Source organism: Pinus tabuliformis, chromosome 7 (assembly GCF_031772625.1).
Source record: "Pinus tabuliformis cultivar Carrire ecotype Pingquan chromosome 7, CPIR1, whole genome shotgun sequence".
Classification (NCBI taxonomy): domain Eukaryota; kingdom Viridiplantae; phylum Streptophyta; class Pinopsida; order Pinales; family Pinaceae; genus Pinus; species Pinus tabuliformis.
This window is the reverse complement of record NC_142293.1, coordinates 804,813,304-804,833,886: the sequence shown is the minus strand read 5'-3', so window position 1 is coordinate 804,833,886 and position 20,583 is coordinate 804,813,304. Positions and strand designations below refer to the sequence as shown.

The following is a 20,583-nucleotide window of genomic DNA, read 5'->3' as shown; positions in this document are numbered from 1 at the left end:
AAATTCATCATTCTTTCAACTTATTCATCTAGAAACAAACATTATTGTCACATTCATCTTATCAATACCTTCTGGATGACACAAACCTTGACCCGCCCCGACTTACAAGTTAGCATATATGGTCATTTAGTGTTGACCCATTGACTTTAGTGGTGGCCTGTACATGTTTCCCACATAGCTTTTTACATGTAGCCTAAGTGGTTGTTCTTCCACTATGGTTAGACCCACACATAACAATCGCACTAGTGGATGGTTAGAAGTTAGCCTATTTCTCTAAAATATCAGGCATAACACTAGACGAAGCTCTGACCTCACCCTGATTGACTGCCAATGAGCTTGACTAGGCTACAACCTGACCTGCTCCTAGGCCCTGACCCAAGCACGACTAGCAGACCCTTCCCGACTTTAACAATTCCGACTCACATCCGGCCCTGACTTGCCTGACCTAGACGACTATCCTGACCCCCTAACTCGGCAGGTCCTGCAGGCGATTCTTGACCTGTTTTCTAAGCATTCCTTCCAACACGTCTTACTGGGATTTTGCATGGCTAGAACTATGCATAACTTATCCACGTCTAGATTCCTTCCAACATGTCTTGGCCATGGAAGCCAACCTTGACTAGTGGATCCCACCCAACTAGTTGACTCACTTTGCCTAGACAAACTAGTCAAATCCCTACTAGTCGACTTACCTCGACTGAAAAATACCCTAGTTAGGCCAACATAACTTAACACTGACAACCATTAGATTTCTTCACCTAGTATGACAACAAGGAAAGTATCCCACACTCTTCAGGGACTTCTGCTCTATGCATACAACTTCATGCATGTGACGATAATCAATCCACTACGTCATCGGTCAATGACCCTCCGAGGAATTGAGTGCCCAACAAGCTGGGTCCTCTCGCCAGGGCCCCACGCTAGCAACTGAGCCCTCATTATGGAAATTTGACACCTGTCGAGCCGAAATAGGCCTCAACTAACCATTGAAATTCGAGTACCCTCTAGTTGATGTAGGGTGAAGCCACACTGGCTCCCTCCACCATCTACTAGATTACCAGTAACCAAAATGGTGGAATTCCCATGTTGTAATAGCATAGTCAACCACATTCTGTAGTCACAAGGGATCATGCGATCATCTTTTCACATCATGAATGTATTAGCTTACACACACAAGGTCTCCATGCCCTTCATGACCATGAGAATTACACACATACATACAACATCTCATCATAGACAAACAAGAACAACATATTCCTACATTAACAATGCTAATACAAGAACGAGTCATCATAGCAACAATACTCATCCTTTCAATATGATAAGTACACAATAAGTAACTTATCTTATTATGTTCAAGTTGTTGGAAACTGTGACTGGTATTTCAACTCTCCACCCAACCTTAGATTGGTCGGCATTGCAGTCTTTCTCGCAACAAATCACCCCTGAGCTAGATTCCATAGTTTGAGAAGGATTGCTCAAAGGATTCAATCCATGCTGCCAGGTGAAAACATGGACTCCAGAGGCCCCAACACCTCCACCCACCAACTACTCTTTCCACAGGCTGAAATATGGAATCCAGAGACCTCTCAGTCTCCACCCACCAACCAAAAAAGGGAATTTAGAGGTTGACACCTCCACCCTCAGCAACACAAATGGATCCAAAGGTTGACACATCCACCCTCAATAACACAAGGTAATCCATAGGTCGACACCTCCACCCTTAGTGACGCAAGCATACACAGTGGTTCCACCCAAGCTTGGGAATCCAAAATACATTGCAAGAACCATGAAACAAGCAAGAAATATTCATAACTATCTTTACCGGAAATCCAAGAGCTTGACCGCCACCCCAGCTGTCAAGGGAATCCAAAGATCATCCATCTCCACCCTTCAACTATCCAAGGAATCCAAAGACTGCTTCCCTCACCTAAGAGATGTTCTTCCAACCTTGCAATGCTCAACCAAAGTACTTCTTGCTTCTCAACTCTTGTAGCAACGGTGAGATTTTTTATTCCCCTTCTCGGTTGTGCTCATATTTTTTTCCTTCTTCCTTTTTCACTATATGTTCCTTCCCCTTATGCGCTTTGTTGCAATGGTCCTTTGATACTCTCTATAACCGTTTTGACTCCCTCTCCTCCTTGGTGCCCAACTGTCGTCATTGCTTTTTGCTTGGTCATGAGGATTTCTTGTGTCAGCTTCCCCAACCATGTTCCTGTTGGTTGACTTGGCTTGTCAAATCTGCCAGCACAACCCATCCTCTTCTTTAAATTTTTGCCCTGTTTTGCCTTGCAAACTCATCAAAGGAATTACGGACTCTCTGTCATCTTTCCTACCTCATTGATTGTTATAACTAGTCTCATTTAATGGCATCTCTTCTAGCCTTCCCTAGCTATAAGAAATAATCCAATTCTCCTTAAATCCCAAGTGTTTTCCTTTCTCAAACTTTGGAATCCGTGTCCCACTACTCAAGCTGGTTTTTCATTAAGATTACATAATTACAAGGTTTACAATGAGGGGGGTATTACCCAGGGGCTATCACAAGGTCCTTGTTGATAACTTGTACTTAAGCAACTCATTATGTAAAATAAAAATCGTCATGAACTCGATCATGGAATTCCACCCCTCATAAACATCTCCTAGGATGGGTTGGTTCGTGCCTGTAAACTACAACAAATTAATGATAGAATCCACAATCTTGATGGCAAGCTCTACTCGCTTCCACCAACAATCATCTAACACTATATCTTTGACCTTGTTTGAAGAAATTTGATTCGTCTTTATCCTAAAGGACCAAAACTCTAAAATAACAATGGCTCCAAGAGTGTTCTTGACCTCTCTCAACCTCTTAAGCATGATGAATGAGGAGACTAACCAAATATTTTCAATCTTCAACAATGATAGATATGTGTATCCTTTATAGATTGAGAGGGCATTAGTACGATTTTGTACAAAATCGCAGATATGATGTGCATCATCAATAAGACTTCCCATCCATGTCACAACTAAAACAATGGATTAAAATGCTAAATTAAAAGAATGAGCGACGCAAGGTGTATATATGGATTTATCTTACACAATCCTGTTAGTGGCCTTGCAAACATGTGCATTATTGTAATAATTTGTACACAAGAATCAACATTTATATGAACTTTAATGAACAACTCACCCATATATTGTGCAAATTTGTATTTTCCAAGAACATTCAATGCTTTTAAGAACATTGGTCCATTCAAAGAAATCATCATGAAATTGATGAGTGGATGGCATGTTGCGCCGGTCCATCCATTAGAAACAAAAATGACATTGGATGAGGACCATGATAATTGAATAGGCTCTAGGATTTTATTCACCTCCTACTTACGTAGTCAAAGCCTAGTGTACTAGAGCTCTGCACATCTCAATAAACAAAGGAGAGCATGCAACATTAAATGTAATGGATTTGAAATTGTTGAAAGAAAAATCCAATGGTAAGATCAACCTCATCTCACCTTTCTTATTGAAATGTCTTGTCCACTAGACCACCATTTGGTGTCAGCCTCTTCCTTGCTGGTTGAATCGAAGTTCCATTCCCAAATTTGCTAGAGGACTACCTCAAGAATGGAAGAGGATTCTCATTCTTGTTTTTCCTACTTGTCGCTGCCACCTCCCTAAGTTAGCATTATCCTCTCTTTCAATTTCTTTTCATTTATATGCACTCATTACTTTACATCTCGAAGTCCACAATTAAAGGCTAACAAATAGCCCTTAACTTAGTAACAGGTGCTCTTATATTGACAGTGGCAGAAATTACATGTTCAAAAAGCATTCTCTTCCCATTTAACTTGGTTTTCCAACATTTGATGCCTTGATACATACTTCCATGATATATATTTCTTCTCTTAAACCTGTACAACACTGTTTTTTTCAACATTGCACTTGCAACAAATGAAACACTAACAAAGACTAGTGAGTTGAGAGAAAAGGGAACAACAACAATAATGGTAGTCCTCCCTTTCCTTTGACTTACCAACAACCCTCCTCTTTGGGCCATAATTTCAGTGAAATGAACAATTAAAAAACACACCGCTGTTTGAAAAAACAAAAAAATTAATTTGCAAATCCACTAACAAGAAATTGGAATTCCTTAAAATCTCAAATTTACCCTTCAGCTGCACATCAATAGACCTCACAGCTCCAACTTGCAGAAGAACATGAGCAAATGAAAGAGGCAAATCGCTTTTTAGAGACCTGCAAGTCTTTTTTGCGTCACACATGTCAGACGCATATCCCAGCTTGTTTGTGTAGGACACAGAGACCTAGTCAAATATATATATTACTCCCTTCTTTTTGAGTTAATTTACATGCATTATATATTTTTCATGTCATTGCTCGGGTACCTGATATTCACAAGTAATAACAAAGAGCAGATAGATTCTTCCACACATAATAACATACAATATGTAAATATTTATCATTATAGTGATACAATACCCTTCAGATATAAATTCACCCATCAATAATCATACATTATATTTTTTTACGCATTAAATGCTAAAATACTTGCATTATTATCATGTGAATGTAAAGCTCCATGTTTATGGTTATGTATACAGGAATGAAAGAATAATGCCTAATTCCCTCGATTCTTCCATAGCAATCTACAATATTATTTATTGTCCCAGAAAAAGCAGGGGAAAACACAGATTTATTTATTTGACAGAAACAGGAAGCAGATTATAAAATGGTAAAACCCCCTTTAACTTCGGCTTCAATTTAAAAACAGAGAGAACAGTCGAATTAAATTTATTTTCTCTTGGTTATATTTACTTCAGGAAACTATGCAATATTTAATCAGTCAGTAATAATCATCCTGCTCCTGCTGCGCGTCATCCGCTACCGCCGCGTGCCCTGATTATCATTACTCTGCCCTGGAAGAAGACATTGAAAGCCCCTCCTACAGGATCGATCCTTGGACCTGTTTACCTACAGTGGGAATGCAAATGCAAATATGTACACATTAAGATTCATCTAGCAGCATGCCAGAAAAGAAAAAGAAAAGACTGGTGTGAAGAAAACAAGAATTGAATTGAAAACCCTATAATTCTACTTTTACGCTACCAGTAGAGAAGGAACACAACCAGAAACGACACAAGAATTACCAGCAAAAGATGCATTGCTGAGATAATACAGAGAGAAAGACAAAGGCATACCGAGGCATTTAAAGAGGCATAATCTGGCTTGAGCCAGTAATTGCAATTAAACGAAGGCGGTAATTAGGCGGTTGAACCAGTAATAAGGTTGCGTGTGTGAAGACAGTAGTAAGGAAATGCAAAAATAAAATTCATGAGAATGACAAGTTGCTTCGCCTGGACCAAAGGATGCAGGCATTTCATTTCACTTGTGACACATTAAGAGCACTTCACTCTCAGGCTAAAAGGTCCTGTGCCGGCCCCGTGAAAATTGTATCCTGCTCCAACTTTTTTCAAGAGAAGGATTGCTGTTACATCTCAATTTAGGGGAGGTCCCTCCATGGTCATCATACAAAGACATTATCAGCAAACCCTATTCAAATGATCTGGACTTCGTCCAAGCAACAACCCGGAAACGCTGAGGGTAAGCTTCATTTTAGACCGAGTTGTACAGGTTTTACTCTTTCCATCAAAATTCTGGCACAACTAAATCTGGAGGATACAGGCAACATCCTCAAGGTCCTTATCAATTTCAAAAAAGAAATGAAAGTAAAGTGGTAGGATCTAAGCAACACCCTCAAGGTCTTTATCAATTTCTCAATATATCAAAGTACGGAGGTATAGCTTGTAAGTCTAAATATACCCAAGTACATAGGTATAGCTTGTAGGTTTAATATTGGGTTCTAATAAACTTTTCTACTTCCCTTTACAAGTTTATAATTCTTAATAAAGTAATTTCATTAAATTTTATAATTGAATTAATTTTTAAAATATTTAATTTATAATTTATTATAATGATTTTGACATTTTATTAATTATATTTATTTTTTAAGTAGTGTTTTAAATAATATTTTAATTAATAAATATTATTAAACTTAGAAAACATAAATTGATATTGAATGGATCTAAATGTTTAGCTATCTACACAGGACAAGTAACAATTACAAACAAAACGTTGAATGCAAAGTAGTTTTGCTAAATAATTTTGAATATGAAAATGTTTAAATATATGTTAATGTTTTGAAGATATCTATAAATTTTGAATATGAAAATGCTTAAATGTATGTTAATGTTTCGAAGATATTTATAATAAACTTACTTTGCAATTGAATTGTTTATATATATATATATATATATATATATTAAACACTAATTTAGTCATAATTATTATTATTATCCTTATTATTTAATAAGAAGTTTGTATATATTAAATAATAACAATTAATAATATCAAGTGATAATAAAATAATATATAGCAATGCGGTAGTCTAACTTATAGGCTAGATGGCTTTTCTTTAAGATTTTTTTGGTTAAACTCAATCAAAATATGTTAGGGATTTTTATAAAATCAAGTTTAAGTTGTTTAATATGTAAAATTGGAGTGTCTCATGAGTTTTTCATGGTGCTAAATCCATTTATGCATTCAAAAATATATTTTCAATAAAATAAAAATTCACAATCTTACTTAAAATTGTATTGACAGATTCTAATGAAAAATACTATTTAATCTATAAGTTTGACTATCACAATTAATACTCTTAATTATTGTTAATATTAATTATTAATTAACAACAAAATATACCAAGAAATTACCAATAAATATTAAAAAAAATTGTATCCAAAATCATAATAACATATTGAAATGGAAAAGATTTAAATATTATTCAATACACATTATTAACAACTAACCAATTATTCTAAATCCAAAATTATTTATATACAACTATTTAATATTAACGAGAGGAAAAGAAATATAATATTAATTAGAATAAATAAATAATATTAGTTTGTAAAACTTCACTCAACTAAGGTAACTTCAACATAGTAAGTAGTTAAATGTCAAATTATGAATGACAGTGAGCAACAACACGAAAATCATTAACAATATGTAGAATATCCTTAATACATGAAAATCATTAACAATCTGTGGAATATCCTCAATACACGAAAATCATTAACAATATATGGAATATCCTCAATTTTAAGACCTTGGCAAGCTGCAAAATTTATGTCATTGCTCAACATAATTCCCTAAATTTTTGATATGATCATGAAATGAGCACTACCCATTAGGTTGATAATGTGCCCGTTAGGTTGATAATATACATTCTATAAACCTGGTTAGCCATCTTTATTCAGAGAAACTGAATGCAAATGTTATGAGAACTGCCCATTAGGTTGATAATGTACATTCTATAAACTCGGTTAGCCATCTTTATTCAAAGAAACTGAATGCAAATGTTTTTCTATTAGTAAAAAAACATATAATAATATTATTTTAATTTGATTAATAGGTAAAATGGTTTCTCTTTGGAAAATAGATAAAATGGTTTCCATGGTAACAAATAAAATATTTTTTTTAATATAAAAATAATTTAATCTAGTACATATTACCAACGTGGAAGGAATTTACAAATACATAATCCAAATCTAAATCCAATATACATAATATGCATGGAAGGAATCTACAGATAGCAATGCATATGTTCTTACCCATATGGGAAGCTCTTCCTGTATGCCAAATTTGACAGAAGAAAACACCTCCTTTCTCGTGTACAACATAAATCCAATATACACAATTTGCATAGCAATGCATATTTCCTTACCCATTCCCGTATGCCAAATTTGACAGAAGAAAACACCTCCTTTCTCGTGTTCAACTTTGAGGCTTGCAAGATTTCACCCGCTCTTCTTTCCATATTCCAAATGTATTTGGATACCTGTCGATATAATTACACATTTCATCATCAAATAGCTTAGAAGTTGAGACATTTTAAGATAAATAATATTAGATACTGTTAATGTAAACTATATATTTGTAATTCCATATAATCTCCCAAAAAAGAAAGAAATCTGATGTTCCACTCTCTATATCAAGATTGTGAATGCAAACCATATTGTAGTTCTTCATATAATCTCACATTTTTTTTTAATGCTCCACTTTCTATATGTGCTCTACCCTTGAGCGGCATATGTCAGTGACTTGAAATGAGAAAATCCCCTATTCAACAAGCACAAAACTTAAAAACAATGCTCAACATCAGCTTCATGGATAAAAATGATTATAGGCTAACATGTAGTTCTAATCGATTTCCAGTAGAGCGTGCTAAAAAAATATGTTCTCTACCCTTGAGCGACATCTAATATGTCAATGACAACATCAGCTTAATGGATAAAAACAAGTCTTGGCTAACATGTAGTTCTAATGGATTGCCACTAGAACGTGCTAAAAAATATCAGTTTCTCTTTTCTCTAAAGGAAATGCATCATATAGCTAGGGAGGCTTAGTCTCTACCACTTATGTAATTATGCTTTAATAAAAATTACAAATTGATATATGAAATGGAAAAATTAGTTGCCAACTTAGGGGCAAGGAGTTGCATAAATTTTGGTGGGTAGTGACCACTAGTAAATCTACACATTTACATTTTCTCCTACTTATTAAAGTGCTAAACAACACATAAATAATGGTGTACGGTAACTCATGGTAAGTATATTTATTTACATCTTGTTCTTATCGTTTTTTATCCAAATACTTGCTTAAATCTTCAAACATTTTAATTTTGGGTAATTTTCTTATGAATATTAACAATGAAAAATCACTCCACAAATATATAAAGTTGATGGCTTAAATATTGAAACTGCATCAAAATACTATGCTTTGGTCAATGCTAAACTAGTAGTGGTCAAAAATAAAATTGATTATTAGAATCTTGCCTTAGCAGAGATTAATAATAATTATGTGCAAATCTTATTTCAATATAAATCTCTATGAACATAGAATTTCTCCTTATATTATAAAAAATCAAATTAAAATTTAAAAATATAATTAAAAAATATCATAAAATAAAATACCTAAGAAACTATGTTAATCCTTAAGAATAGGAAAAATAAAATCTAGTGACTGAGAATGAAAAACTAATCAAAGAGTACAACATATTGTAATGGTATATTATACATTGGAAAACTAGAAGAATGAGATAAATGAAACAAAACTTTCCACCACAAAACCCTAAACCCACATTATTTACTTAAGCAACAATGCATCAATACAAAGTTAGAGGTTGAAAAAAACAAATATCCTTCCTAATAAAAAAAATAGAGAACACTTATATGGAAATTTAGGAAAATGGGATCTTGAAACAAAGCCTTTTACCACAAAATCTACTTAGGCAGCAAGGCATCAAAACAATATTAGAGGTTGAAAAAGAATAAAGGATCCTAATAATAAAAAATAGAGATGTGATGTCCCCCAATAGTAAATATTTAATTTACTGCAGAATTCAACAAACTGAATTATTATTATTATTTTATAAACAATTTGTTAAATTAAGTTATGTAGAAATGGAATAACAGTTATGTGTAAATATTGTTTTCACATGTTTGAGAGCTACTTGTCCCTAACTAATTTATTGAAGATTTATTCAAGAAAGATCAAGAGGATAGGGATATTTGAGATCAAGAGAGACAAGGAGAAAGAGAGAATGGAATAGAGAAGTTTGTGCTGAAGGGTCAGGGAAATTTCTAGAGCTAAGTCTGGTTGGGACCAGATAGTTGTTTATGAGAGATATAGTCTCAAAACAGTTCCTGTGTGCAAGGAACAGCTCGGCGGAGACAACTCGACAAGGCGGCCTCACAGTTGGGGGGAAAGGAGCAACTAAAGCCAAAGTTTGGTAGCAGACTCTTGTGTGGAAATTCAGCAATAATTCAGATAAGTACACTTTGTCATTGTATAGGTACAATAATGAGTAATTTGTAGGTCTTAAGTTCTGTGAAATAAGCAAAGGGAAACAATGCACTTAAGAGAGGAGCAAGAGAAACTTATGTTATTTTGTGCAGTAAAAGAAAGTGTGGAATTAATAACAAACAAATTAGCTTACTATATATTCAAAAGTGGACAATGTAACTATCATATTTAACCATTGCGGTAGTCATCTATGGAACAAATAAAACAATAGTAGTCTTGATGTGAGCTATTTAACCTTCAAGCTTCTTATTCATGAAAATATAAGATTCCCTTGAATATCTTTCCCTTAGTAAAATAATATAACAGTAACAGAAATTCGATGCATCTGCCAAACCAAAACAACAAGTAAACGTAAATTTATACAATAGGAAAATCTGGGTTTTGTTATCATCGTCAAACCCAGAATTTTGAGAGATGTCGATAATATAATTGAATTTCATTATAATATAACTTTCGGCAATTCTGACACATAGCATAAAAATTCGAGGCATAGTTTCGACCAGGGAAGGGTTAAACTGTCAATCGCTCTAATAAACTAAAGAACAGTCGACAAGGGTTGATATCCATCCGAGGATAGGTAAGAAATACAACTCTAAACCACAGACTAAAAAGGCTTGATGCTCACAGCCTTAACTAGCAACTGTTTTTGGCATTTCCATAGCAAAATAATTACACAGTAGACAAATGCGACTGAAGTAAATTACCATGGAAACATCAAGATGCATTATTTCCTTAAATTGTATTACCACACTAAGAAGGAACCAACCCAAAAAAGAGTTGGGTCAAAATAGATAATCCAAACAAAATGAGAATAACATGACTGCAATAGTAAATAATTCATACGATAACAATCGAGATCGAATGGCCTGTCTCCGTTTAACCATATTCCAGAGGTAGGATAAGCAATTGAACCCAAAAAAAAATGCGAAATGCACAGCTAGGGTCTACTGCTAGCTTCAACTTGTTAAGCCAAAAGGGTTTAGGGTAGACCCAGTTCGCAATACAACCCCAAATATAATATAAACTCTGTTTGTAAATAAAACCCAGAACAATTACATGCAAAAGACACATTAGAGACATGGTTTACCTTAGTAATTTTATAGCTAGCTACAACAACTACCAAATAGGCAAGAATGCCTTCGGCTAAAGCAACACCCGATATCAAGATTGGATAGTTTCCCTCGAGATGTGCCAGCCCTGTGGAGGTCCGAACTTCAGCTTTTGCCTCTCCTTGCGACCCAGATTCTACCTCGCAAGAACCAAAGAGAATAGGGTCAACAATGATACTTATCCTAGAAAGACATCATAATCTGTAACTAAAACTCTTGAATCAAGAGTGAAAACCTTACCTGAGACGCAAAACAGGCTGAACAAGGTTTCCTCAAGTCGTGTAGGAACCCACCATCCAGGAGAAGCCATTCCCATCTACAAACATATGCATCATCTAAACCCTCTAATAGCGCACAACATAACTATATCGAGAAACAATAAAAGACAAAGCAATAAACCATTCTCACCGCGAAGGAGTAACAATAACCAGCACAGTGAAGGCCATGGAGATAGACATGTAGCGGAGGCATCGAAAACCACAAATGACCTCAATCATCTGATGGCGAGAAGGAATAGAAACCGTGAGATGAAGAACGAGTATCGAGGCCAGGAGGGTCAGCAGGAGAGAAACGACGGAACTAGGTTCATCCCACCGCCAGGCCTAGGCAGTCACGTTGGCCAGAAAATTAATTGTAGAGATAAACTGTCACGAGAAAGGGAAGCTTGTCAGAATAGAGTTTATGCGACCACTGTCCCTCTGACCAATCTCGTAAGGAAGGATAAATGGTTTTAAATTAAACAACCAAACTTTGAAATTTCCATAATTATATGTAGATAATAGGAATTACATATGGTGTACAGAGCATCTCATTTGTCAACATAATAGTACAAATATTAGTGCATAGTTAATTTCTATAAAAAAAAATTGTGTATTTCATTTAATGTGTTTACATGGGTTTGTGACATGTGGTATCAGAATCCTCAGGTTGCAAAATTGAGACCTCTATAATATAAGTGAATAACAACATTTGTGATGTGCACAGAGAAAGAAGGGAAAACAGACAACACGAGGAGAACTAGAATTACAACACACAGACCCGTAACAGGAACAGGGCCAACCTCCTTTCAAGAAACCAACCCGGAAGTATTGGTATAGTTGGGGGAAGAGTCGCGCAATACCAATAGTGAAATCATGGAAACTATACAAGAACTGAAGGATGAGATGGCCCCGTTACAGGTAGATAACGAAAGGCTAATGCAGGAATAGGAGAAGATTATGAAGAGTTTGTCCGATAGGCAAAATCATCGACCACCAATTTCCAACCCCGAGCATGGAAATATGACTGGCAAATAAGAATTCTGAACTAAGAATATGGAAATGAAAGGTGGCGAAGAGAATCATGAAATGGAATCTGAAAATGTATAGGGACACAATACACAAAAAAAAGGCAGAAGATAGAGCTTCAAGGGGAATTTCGGAAAATAAAACCTCCCCTCTTTGATGGTGAACAAGAAGAGGTAGCGGAAGCCTGACTCATCAATATGAACAAGTGTTTTCAGTTATATGAATACGGCTATAACTTAAAGGCTCATTTGGCCATCTTTTAGCTGCAAGGGAAAGCCACCTTATAGTGGGAAGAAGTAAAAACAGTACGCAGGGTAAATGAGCAAAGTATAACCTAGGAAAAATTTCAAAGGTATTTTAAAGAAAAATATCTAATTGAAAGATTTTATAACGAAAAAGTAAAGGAGTTTTGCGATCTTTGATTAGGACAATTGTCTATGGATGAGTTCATAGAAAAATTCACATCTTTTCTTCAGTATGTTCCTTACATACGAGAAGAAAAGGAAAAAGTGCAATAGTTTATCAGCAATTTGCCATTGTTCATGAAAGAGAGCCTCGAGTTTGATAACCCGAAAACCATGGACGAAGTTATACGGAAGCTCAAATATGTTATCAGCAAAACAAGCAAAAGGGAGATGTGGGAAAGAGATGGGTTGACAAAAAGGGGATTAAATTTACCTCCAATCACAAGGGGAATAAGGCCACAGTCAGCAAAGGACCTTATAAGGGTTAAATAAGCAGGAAAATGAACAGAAATCAACCTAGATTCAAGCTGCCAAGTGAGACTAAAACAAATGAGCAGATAGGCAGAACTGAAGTGGAACTAACAGCTAGACCCCCTGTACAGTGTTGGGGATGTGGAGGGCCACATTATGTTAAAAACTTCCCACACCGCAAGGGAAATGATCAAATTTCATAGATTCAAGAAGCATCTACTGTGGGAGAAGTGGCAAGGAGTGTTCCTACAATTAATGCTGCCCATGAAGATGTTGAAAATAGCAACAAGAAATGCTAAAAATAGAAGTGATAAAAATAGCACTGCTATAAATAGCATTTCGAGATACATTCCAATTTTAGTTAGTCCCTGAACTAAAATTGAGAATTAAAATTAAAATTTGATTTTAGCAGCTATTTGGAAAATAATTAATTAATTCATCTTGAGTTAATTAGTTGTAGAAAAGCAAACATGAAGTCTATGTGAAGACATGCAACAATTTCCCCTTTGATTGAGGAAGTTATCCCTTGATTAAGGTGATCAGGGTGAGTTGTACTTTGAGTTGTAATTAGTTAGCTCAGTTAACTGAGTTAATTCCAGTTAGATTAGTTCCAACAGTTTGTGAAACTGATTGTGAGTTTAGGTAGTTAATGCATGCATGCATGTAATTGCTGCAATTCAGATAACTGAATATTCTCTCATAAATAACTCATGCATGTCAATTCAGTCAGAGACCGAGTTGAGATCAAATGATGGGACGGTGTACTATCAGTTGCAGGAATATTCCTTTCAGGATATCTCTTGCATGTAGAAGGAATTCATTCCTTGGAGATAGCGTAGTTACTTCTGAGTTTGGTGAGTTGTGTGAGAGGTGAATTCACACAGGTGGCAGCTAGAGGACCCAGGAGAAACTGCGTAAGGAAATAGGAGGCTTGGAGGACTAGAGGAAGGCATGCGTTGTGTCTATTCAATCTATGAGTAGCATTTGAGGGATTGTACTGAGAGCTGGATAGCTTGTGAGCTAAAGCTTTGTGTAATCTAGACATACTTCCACTTGTATGATAATATAGAGATCGAGGTTTTTAGCTGAGGCTTTCCCCAGAGTATTCTTCTGTGTTCATGTGTGATTGATTTCTCATTCTCTGTTATATGTGTTCTATTTGATCTTGCTCAAAATTGAGTAAGCTTCTGCAAGTTTGTTCGTAGAAGTAGATCAAGTATTTTTCTTTAGTATATTGCACTAGCAGGTGATCTACAGTGGGAAATTCTACATGGTATCAGAGCAAAGGAGATCAAAGCGAAGAAAAATATACAAAGAAGGGAGAAGTTCGAAGTTTAAAGTTCCTGATTATAGAATTCGAATTCCTATCACATCTCAAATTTCACCAATGGCGTTCAATGGTTTGCGACTCAAGTATGCCCTTGATGGCAGCTCGAATTATATAGCCTGGAAGGATCGCATGGAAGCGGTATTAGAGGATAATGGGTTGAAGGATTTCGTTTATCAAGAAGTCCCCAAGCCAGCAGCTGCTAATGCCCAAGAATTGGCGGAATGGAAGAAATGTGTGGCTAGAGCGAGGAGAATCCTTCTGGAGGGAGTTCGAGACCACATAGTCTCGAGTCTCCATGGGAAGGAGACACCATTTTCAATGTGGAAAACATTGAAGGATCTATATCAGAATAGCAGTGATCAGAGGAAGTTGGCGCTGAAAGACAAGCTTCGGAAAATCAAGTGTGAAAAGGGCAACACGATCTCTACATATCTGAACAAGCTCACCACCTGCAGGGATGAGCTTGGAAGTGTAGGGATCACGACAACCGATGATGACATGGTGAGTCTTGCTCTCCTCGGTCTTCCTAAGAGCTAGAATAGCTACCAAGACTCGGTAAATGGAAGAGAGAAACTGCCAAATTGGGAACGACTTTGGTCGGATCTGATGCAGGAGGAGATAAGAAGAAGCACCAGAGATGGATCTTCATTAAAGCAAGATGATGAAGAAAATCTAGCCTTAGCGAGTAAGGCGAGGAAAGGGAAAGGGAAGGCGTCCCATTCCAAATCCAGTTCTTCCCATGGTGGGAAGAACTTTTACAAATCAAAAGGGAGATGCTTTCATTGTCATGAGGTGGGCCATTATGCTACGAATTGTCCACAAAATAAATCCAAGAGGGGATCCTCGAAGGGATCAAATGGTGAGGCATTGGCCTCACAGTTCGAATTGGAGCTGGAAGACAAAGGCTATGATGTAGTCTTTAGTAAATGAAAGGCATTCTTGTGGCATATCGGAACTGGATAGACCAAGAGGATTGGGATTCGAGTTAAGAATCTCTACAAGCTAGAGGTAGATAACTATGCTGCATTGAGTTCCAAAGCAGAGTTGGTGCAGAGCCAAGATGTTGGCGAGCTATGGCATAGAATATTAGGCCACTTGCACCATGGGGCCTTGAAGATCATGCAATAGATTTCTACCGGACTACCCAAGGGAAAACTGGAGCAAATGGATACATGCAAAGGTTGTACCTTGGGTAAGTATGTGAAATATTCCTTTCAAGATGGAGATAGTAAAGCTGGAGAAATCCTAGATCGAGTTCATACAGATGTGTGTGGACCATTCTCTATAGACTCCACCGCTAAACAAAGGTACTATGCTATTTTTATTGATTATTTTTCTTGTAGATGTTGGATCTACTTTATGAGAAGAAGGATCAAACCTTCTCAAGGTTTTGTGAGTTTAAAGCCTTGGCAGAGAAAGAATATGGAAAGAAAATAAGGGCCTTGCATAGCGACAATGGTGGAGAGTATGTCTCTCAACAGTTTAAGGACTTCTCCGCAGTAGAAGGAATTAAACGGGAGTTGATGACACCCCATAACTCACAGCAGGATGGGGTGGCCGAAAGGAAGAACAGATCGATTGTGGGAGCAGCTCGAGCTATGTTGCATGACCAAAGCCTACCACTTCATTTGTGGGCTGAGGCATGCAATATAGCAGTATACTTGCAGAATAGAAGCTCGCATTGTATACTGGGGATAAAGACACCAATGGAGGCCTTTTCCGGGATGAGACCAGATGTGAGTCACTTCAGGATATTTGGATCATTGGTTTATTGCCATGTGACCAAAGATGCCCGGAAGAAGCTAGATCCAACAACTAAGTTGGGGATACTTGTGGGGTACACTGATACACCCCAAAACTATCGGGTGTTCTTGCCTACTAGTCAGAGGACAATGGTACGTAGAGATCTGAAATTCGACGAGCAGAAAGCCATGCGAGTATCACTTGAGAGGGAGCTCAAGTTGCATGCAGAGGAGAAACTTTTAGTTTCTAAGGAGGAGGAGTCTCAAATTGATGCGGAGCAGCCGCATGCAGAGGATCCGGGAGTGGAGAAATCCACTCATGCTGAGTCTTCCAAAGATGGGCAGAAACGCTCAAGGGAAGTTGACATGTTGATGATGGATGTGTGAGAGAATGTGGGACAACCATCTTCTCAGTGCAGCCAAAGGAGGTCACCCGAGCGGTACACTGGTTACATGGCCCTGTTTAGGGAGTGTGTAGAGACTGAACCTTCTTATTTTTAGGAAGCAGTGCAACAACCAGTCTAGGTTGATGCAATGGTGGAGGAGTATGACTCCATCATTTGGAACTGTGTTTGGGATGTTGTCCCAAGACTGGAGGACAAGTCAATGGTGAGTTCCCGATGGATTTACAAGGAAAAGCAAGCAGCTGATGGCAGTGCTGAGAAACATAAGGCAAGGTTTGTTTCATGTGGTTTCTCATAGGTCAAGGGGATCAACTACGATGAGACCTTTGCTCCTGTAGCAAGGTACTCATCTATTAGATCCATGTTGGCACTATCAGCTCAGATGGGTTGGAAGATCCATCAGATGGATGTGATTGAGGAAGAGGTGTACGTTGAGCAGCCGAAAGGTTTTGAGACCTTCGATTGTAAGTCGCATGTGTGCCGACTCAAGAGGGCTTTGTACGGGCTGAAGCAAGCACCTCGTGCTTGGTACAACAGGATCGTCAACTATTTTACCGGTTTGGGCTTCACCAAGAGTGAAGCAGATGCGAACCTTTACCACATCATGGTAGAAGGTAAGCCATTGATCATTGTTCTTCATGTTGATGATCTGATATTGACAGGTGATGATTAGTTGATTATGTCTTGCAAGGAGCACCTTGCAAGGGAGCTCGAGATGAAAGACATGCGTCTTATGCACTACTTTCTAGGCATGGAAGTGTGGCAGAAGGATGGGGAAGTGTTTGTGTCTCAAGGCAAGTATGCCAATGAGATACTCAGGCGATTCCACATGGAGAAGTGCAGGCCCATGCAGACTCCTCTAGCTAGTAACTGAAGGAAGGAGGATGCTACTTCAGGTGAGGTAGTAGCTGCTATTGTTTATCGGCAGCTTGTAGGTTCATTGATGTATCTAGTGAACAGACGACTAGATTTGTGCTTTGCGGTGAACTAGCTGAGTCAAGCTATGGTTCAGCCTACCAAGCTGTTTTGGAAGGCAGCGAAGCATGTGCTGAGATACCTCAGAGACACATCTTAGTGTGGATTGTGGTACAGACGGATAGAGGGAGTGAAGGTTAAGGGATTCACAGATGCAGATTGGGCAGGGAGTCCATCAGACCGAAAGAGCACTTTAGGAGGAATATTCAACCTTGGTTTAGCTGCAGTTTCTTGGTACAACAGGAAACAAAGGTCAGTTGCACTTAGCTCAACAGAGGTTGAATACATCACTGCTATTCATGCAACATGTGAGGCCATTTGGATGCGGAAGATTCTAGTTGGATTGTTTGGTCAGAGGATGGATCCAACTGTGATGTATTGTGATAATCAGAGTTGTATCAAACTCTCTGAGAATCTAGTATTTCATGACAGGTCCAAGCACATCGATATCCGGTATCATCATCTTCGAGACTATGTAGTGAAGAGGATCATGTTGTTGCTGTATGTTTCGACCAAGGAACAAGATGTAGATATTTTGACTAAGGCATTGTCAAAATGCAAGTTCAAGTTCCACAGAGATAGGATTGGGGTGACTGATAATCCATTTCTTGTTGAGAGGGAGTGTTGAAAATAGCAACAAGAAATGATAAAAATAGAAGTGATAAAAATAGCACTGCTATAAATAGCATTTTGGGATACATTCCAATTTTAGTTAGTCCCTGAACTAAAATTGAGAATTAAAATTCGAATTTATTTTAGCAGTTATTTGAAAAATAATTAATTAATTCATCTTGAGTTAATTAGTTGTAGAAAATCAAACATGAAGTTTATGTGAAGACATGCAACAGTTTCCCCTTTGATTGAGGAAGTTATCCCTTGATTAAGGAGATCAGGATGAGTTGTACTTTGAGTTGTAATTAGTTAGCTCAGTTAACTGAGTTAAGTCCAGTTAGATTAGTTCCAACAGTTTGTGGAACTGATTGTGAGTTCAGTTAGTTAATGCATGCATGCATGTAACTACTGCACTTTAGATAACTGAATATTCTCTCATAAATAACTCATGCATGTCAGTTCAGTTAGAGACCCAGTTGAGATCATATGATGGGACAGTGTACTATCAGTTGCAGGAATATTCCATTGAGGATATCTCTTGCATGCAGAAGGAATTCATTCCTTGGAGATTGCACAGTTACTTTTGAGTTTGGTGAGTTGTGCGAGAGGTGAATTCACACAAGTGGCAGCCAGAGGACCTAGGAGAAACTGCGCAAGGAAATAGGAGGCTTGGAGGACTGGAGGAAGGCATATGTTGTGTCTATTCAGTCTATGAGCAGCATTTGAGGGATTGTACTGAGAGCTGGATAGCTTGTGAGCTAAATCTTTGTGTAATCCGGACATATTTCCACTTGTATGATAATACAGAGATCAGGGTTTTTAGCTGAGGCTTTCCTCAGAGTATTCTTCTGTGTTCGTGGGTGATTGATTTCTCATTCTCTGTTATATGTGTTCTATTTGGTCTTGCTCAAAATCGATTAAGCTTCCGCAAGTTTGTTTGTAGAAGTAGATCAAGTATTTTTCTTTATTATATTGCACTATCAGGTGATCTACAGTGGGAAATTCTATAGAAGACCATCAGGCAAAATAGCAACCAACCATGATAGAATTTGAAGGTAAGGTCTCTGACCACCCTATATCTATTTTAATTGATCCAGGAGCTACTTTAAGTTATATTAGCCCCAAGATAGTAGAGCAATCTTGTTTGCAAGCTGTTAAGTTTAAAAATCCTGGGTTAGTACAACTAGCCACAGGAGCAAAAAGAAGGGTGGTGGCCAGGGTCAACAACTGCCCCCTCAAGTTAGTAGGTCAGTCTATCATGGCCGACTTGAATGTGTTACCTTTGGGATCATACGATGTCCTTATAGGCATGGACTGGTTAGAAAAACATTGGTCCCTCATTAACTGCAAAACCAAAACTATTAACTACATGGATGAGGAGGGAAAGAGGCAAGAAATTCAAGGCATACTAAGACCTCTGAAATTAAGACCAGTAACAACCTCTCAGCTAGAAAAATGTATTAGAAAAGGTTGCTAGATTTATGCAATACAAGTAGGATATACTAATTCAAAGGATAAATCTGTTTCTCTAGAAAATATTCCAGTAGTGCAGAACTTTCCAGATGTATTTCCTAAAGAAATTCCAGGACTCCCTCCAAAAAGGGACATAGATTTCACCATTGAATTGATTCTAGGAGTCGCTCTGGTCTCCCGATCTCCTTACCGAATGAGCATACCGGAGTTGACAGAACTAAAAATGTAGCTACAAGAGCTGCTTGACAAAAAATATATTCGTCCAAGTGTATCACCTTGGGGAGCTCCAGTGCTTTTTGTTAAGAAGAAGGATGGAACTATGCAGTTGTGCATGGATTACCGCCAATTGAATAAGTTGACTATCAAGAATAAATACCCCTACCTCATATAGATGATTTATTTGATCAGGTGAAGGGGGTGACAGTGTTCTCAAAGATTGACCTCCGTTCAGGTTACCATCAGATTAGGATAAAGGAAGAGGACATAGCAAAAACTGCTTTTAGAACTCGTTATGGACACTACGAGTTCGTGGTGCTGCCCTTTGGGCTGACTAATGCTCTCACAACCTTCATGTGCCTTATGAACAATATATTTCATCAATATTTGGATAAATTTGTGTTAATTTTCATCGATGACATACTAATTTATTCTCGGAACATAGAAGAACATAAGGAACACCTCCGAATAGTTCTGCAAGTTTTAAGAGAACATCAACTATATGCTAAGTATAGTAAATGTGATTTCTTCAAAGAACAAATCCAGTACTTAGGACATGTCATTACCAAAGATGGAATTGCTATGGACCTAGAGAAAATAAAAACTATCATGGAATGGCTAGTACCAAAAGATGTGGCTGATATAAGATCATTCATGGGTCTAGCCGGATATTATAGGCGCTTTGTTGAAGGTTTTTCTAGGGTGGCATATCCCATTACTTCCTTGCAGAAGAAAGGGAAAACCTTTCGGTGGACCATGGATTGTCAAATAAGTTTTGATCAGCTCAAACATTTACTTACCA

The 20,583-nt window shown here is 37.4% G+C and overlaps 1 long non-coding RNA gene across 1 annotated transcript; it reads right to left on the bottom strand.

Moving 5' to 3' along the window:
- Positions 1–4,751: 4,751 nt before the first annotated feature.
- LOC149250009 (uncharacterized) lies at positions 4,752–5,187 on the bottom strand. The gene is made up of 2 exons (XR_016266809.1): positions 5,101–5,187; positions 4,752–4,965 (listed from the first exon to the last, which is right to left on the bottom strand). It is a non-coding gene; the product is annotated as an uncharacterized LOC149250009 (long non-coding RNA).
- Between the last annotated feature and the right edge of the window lie 15,396 nt (positions 5,188–20,583).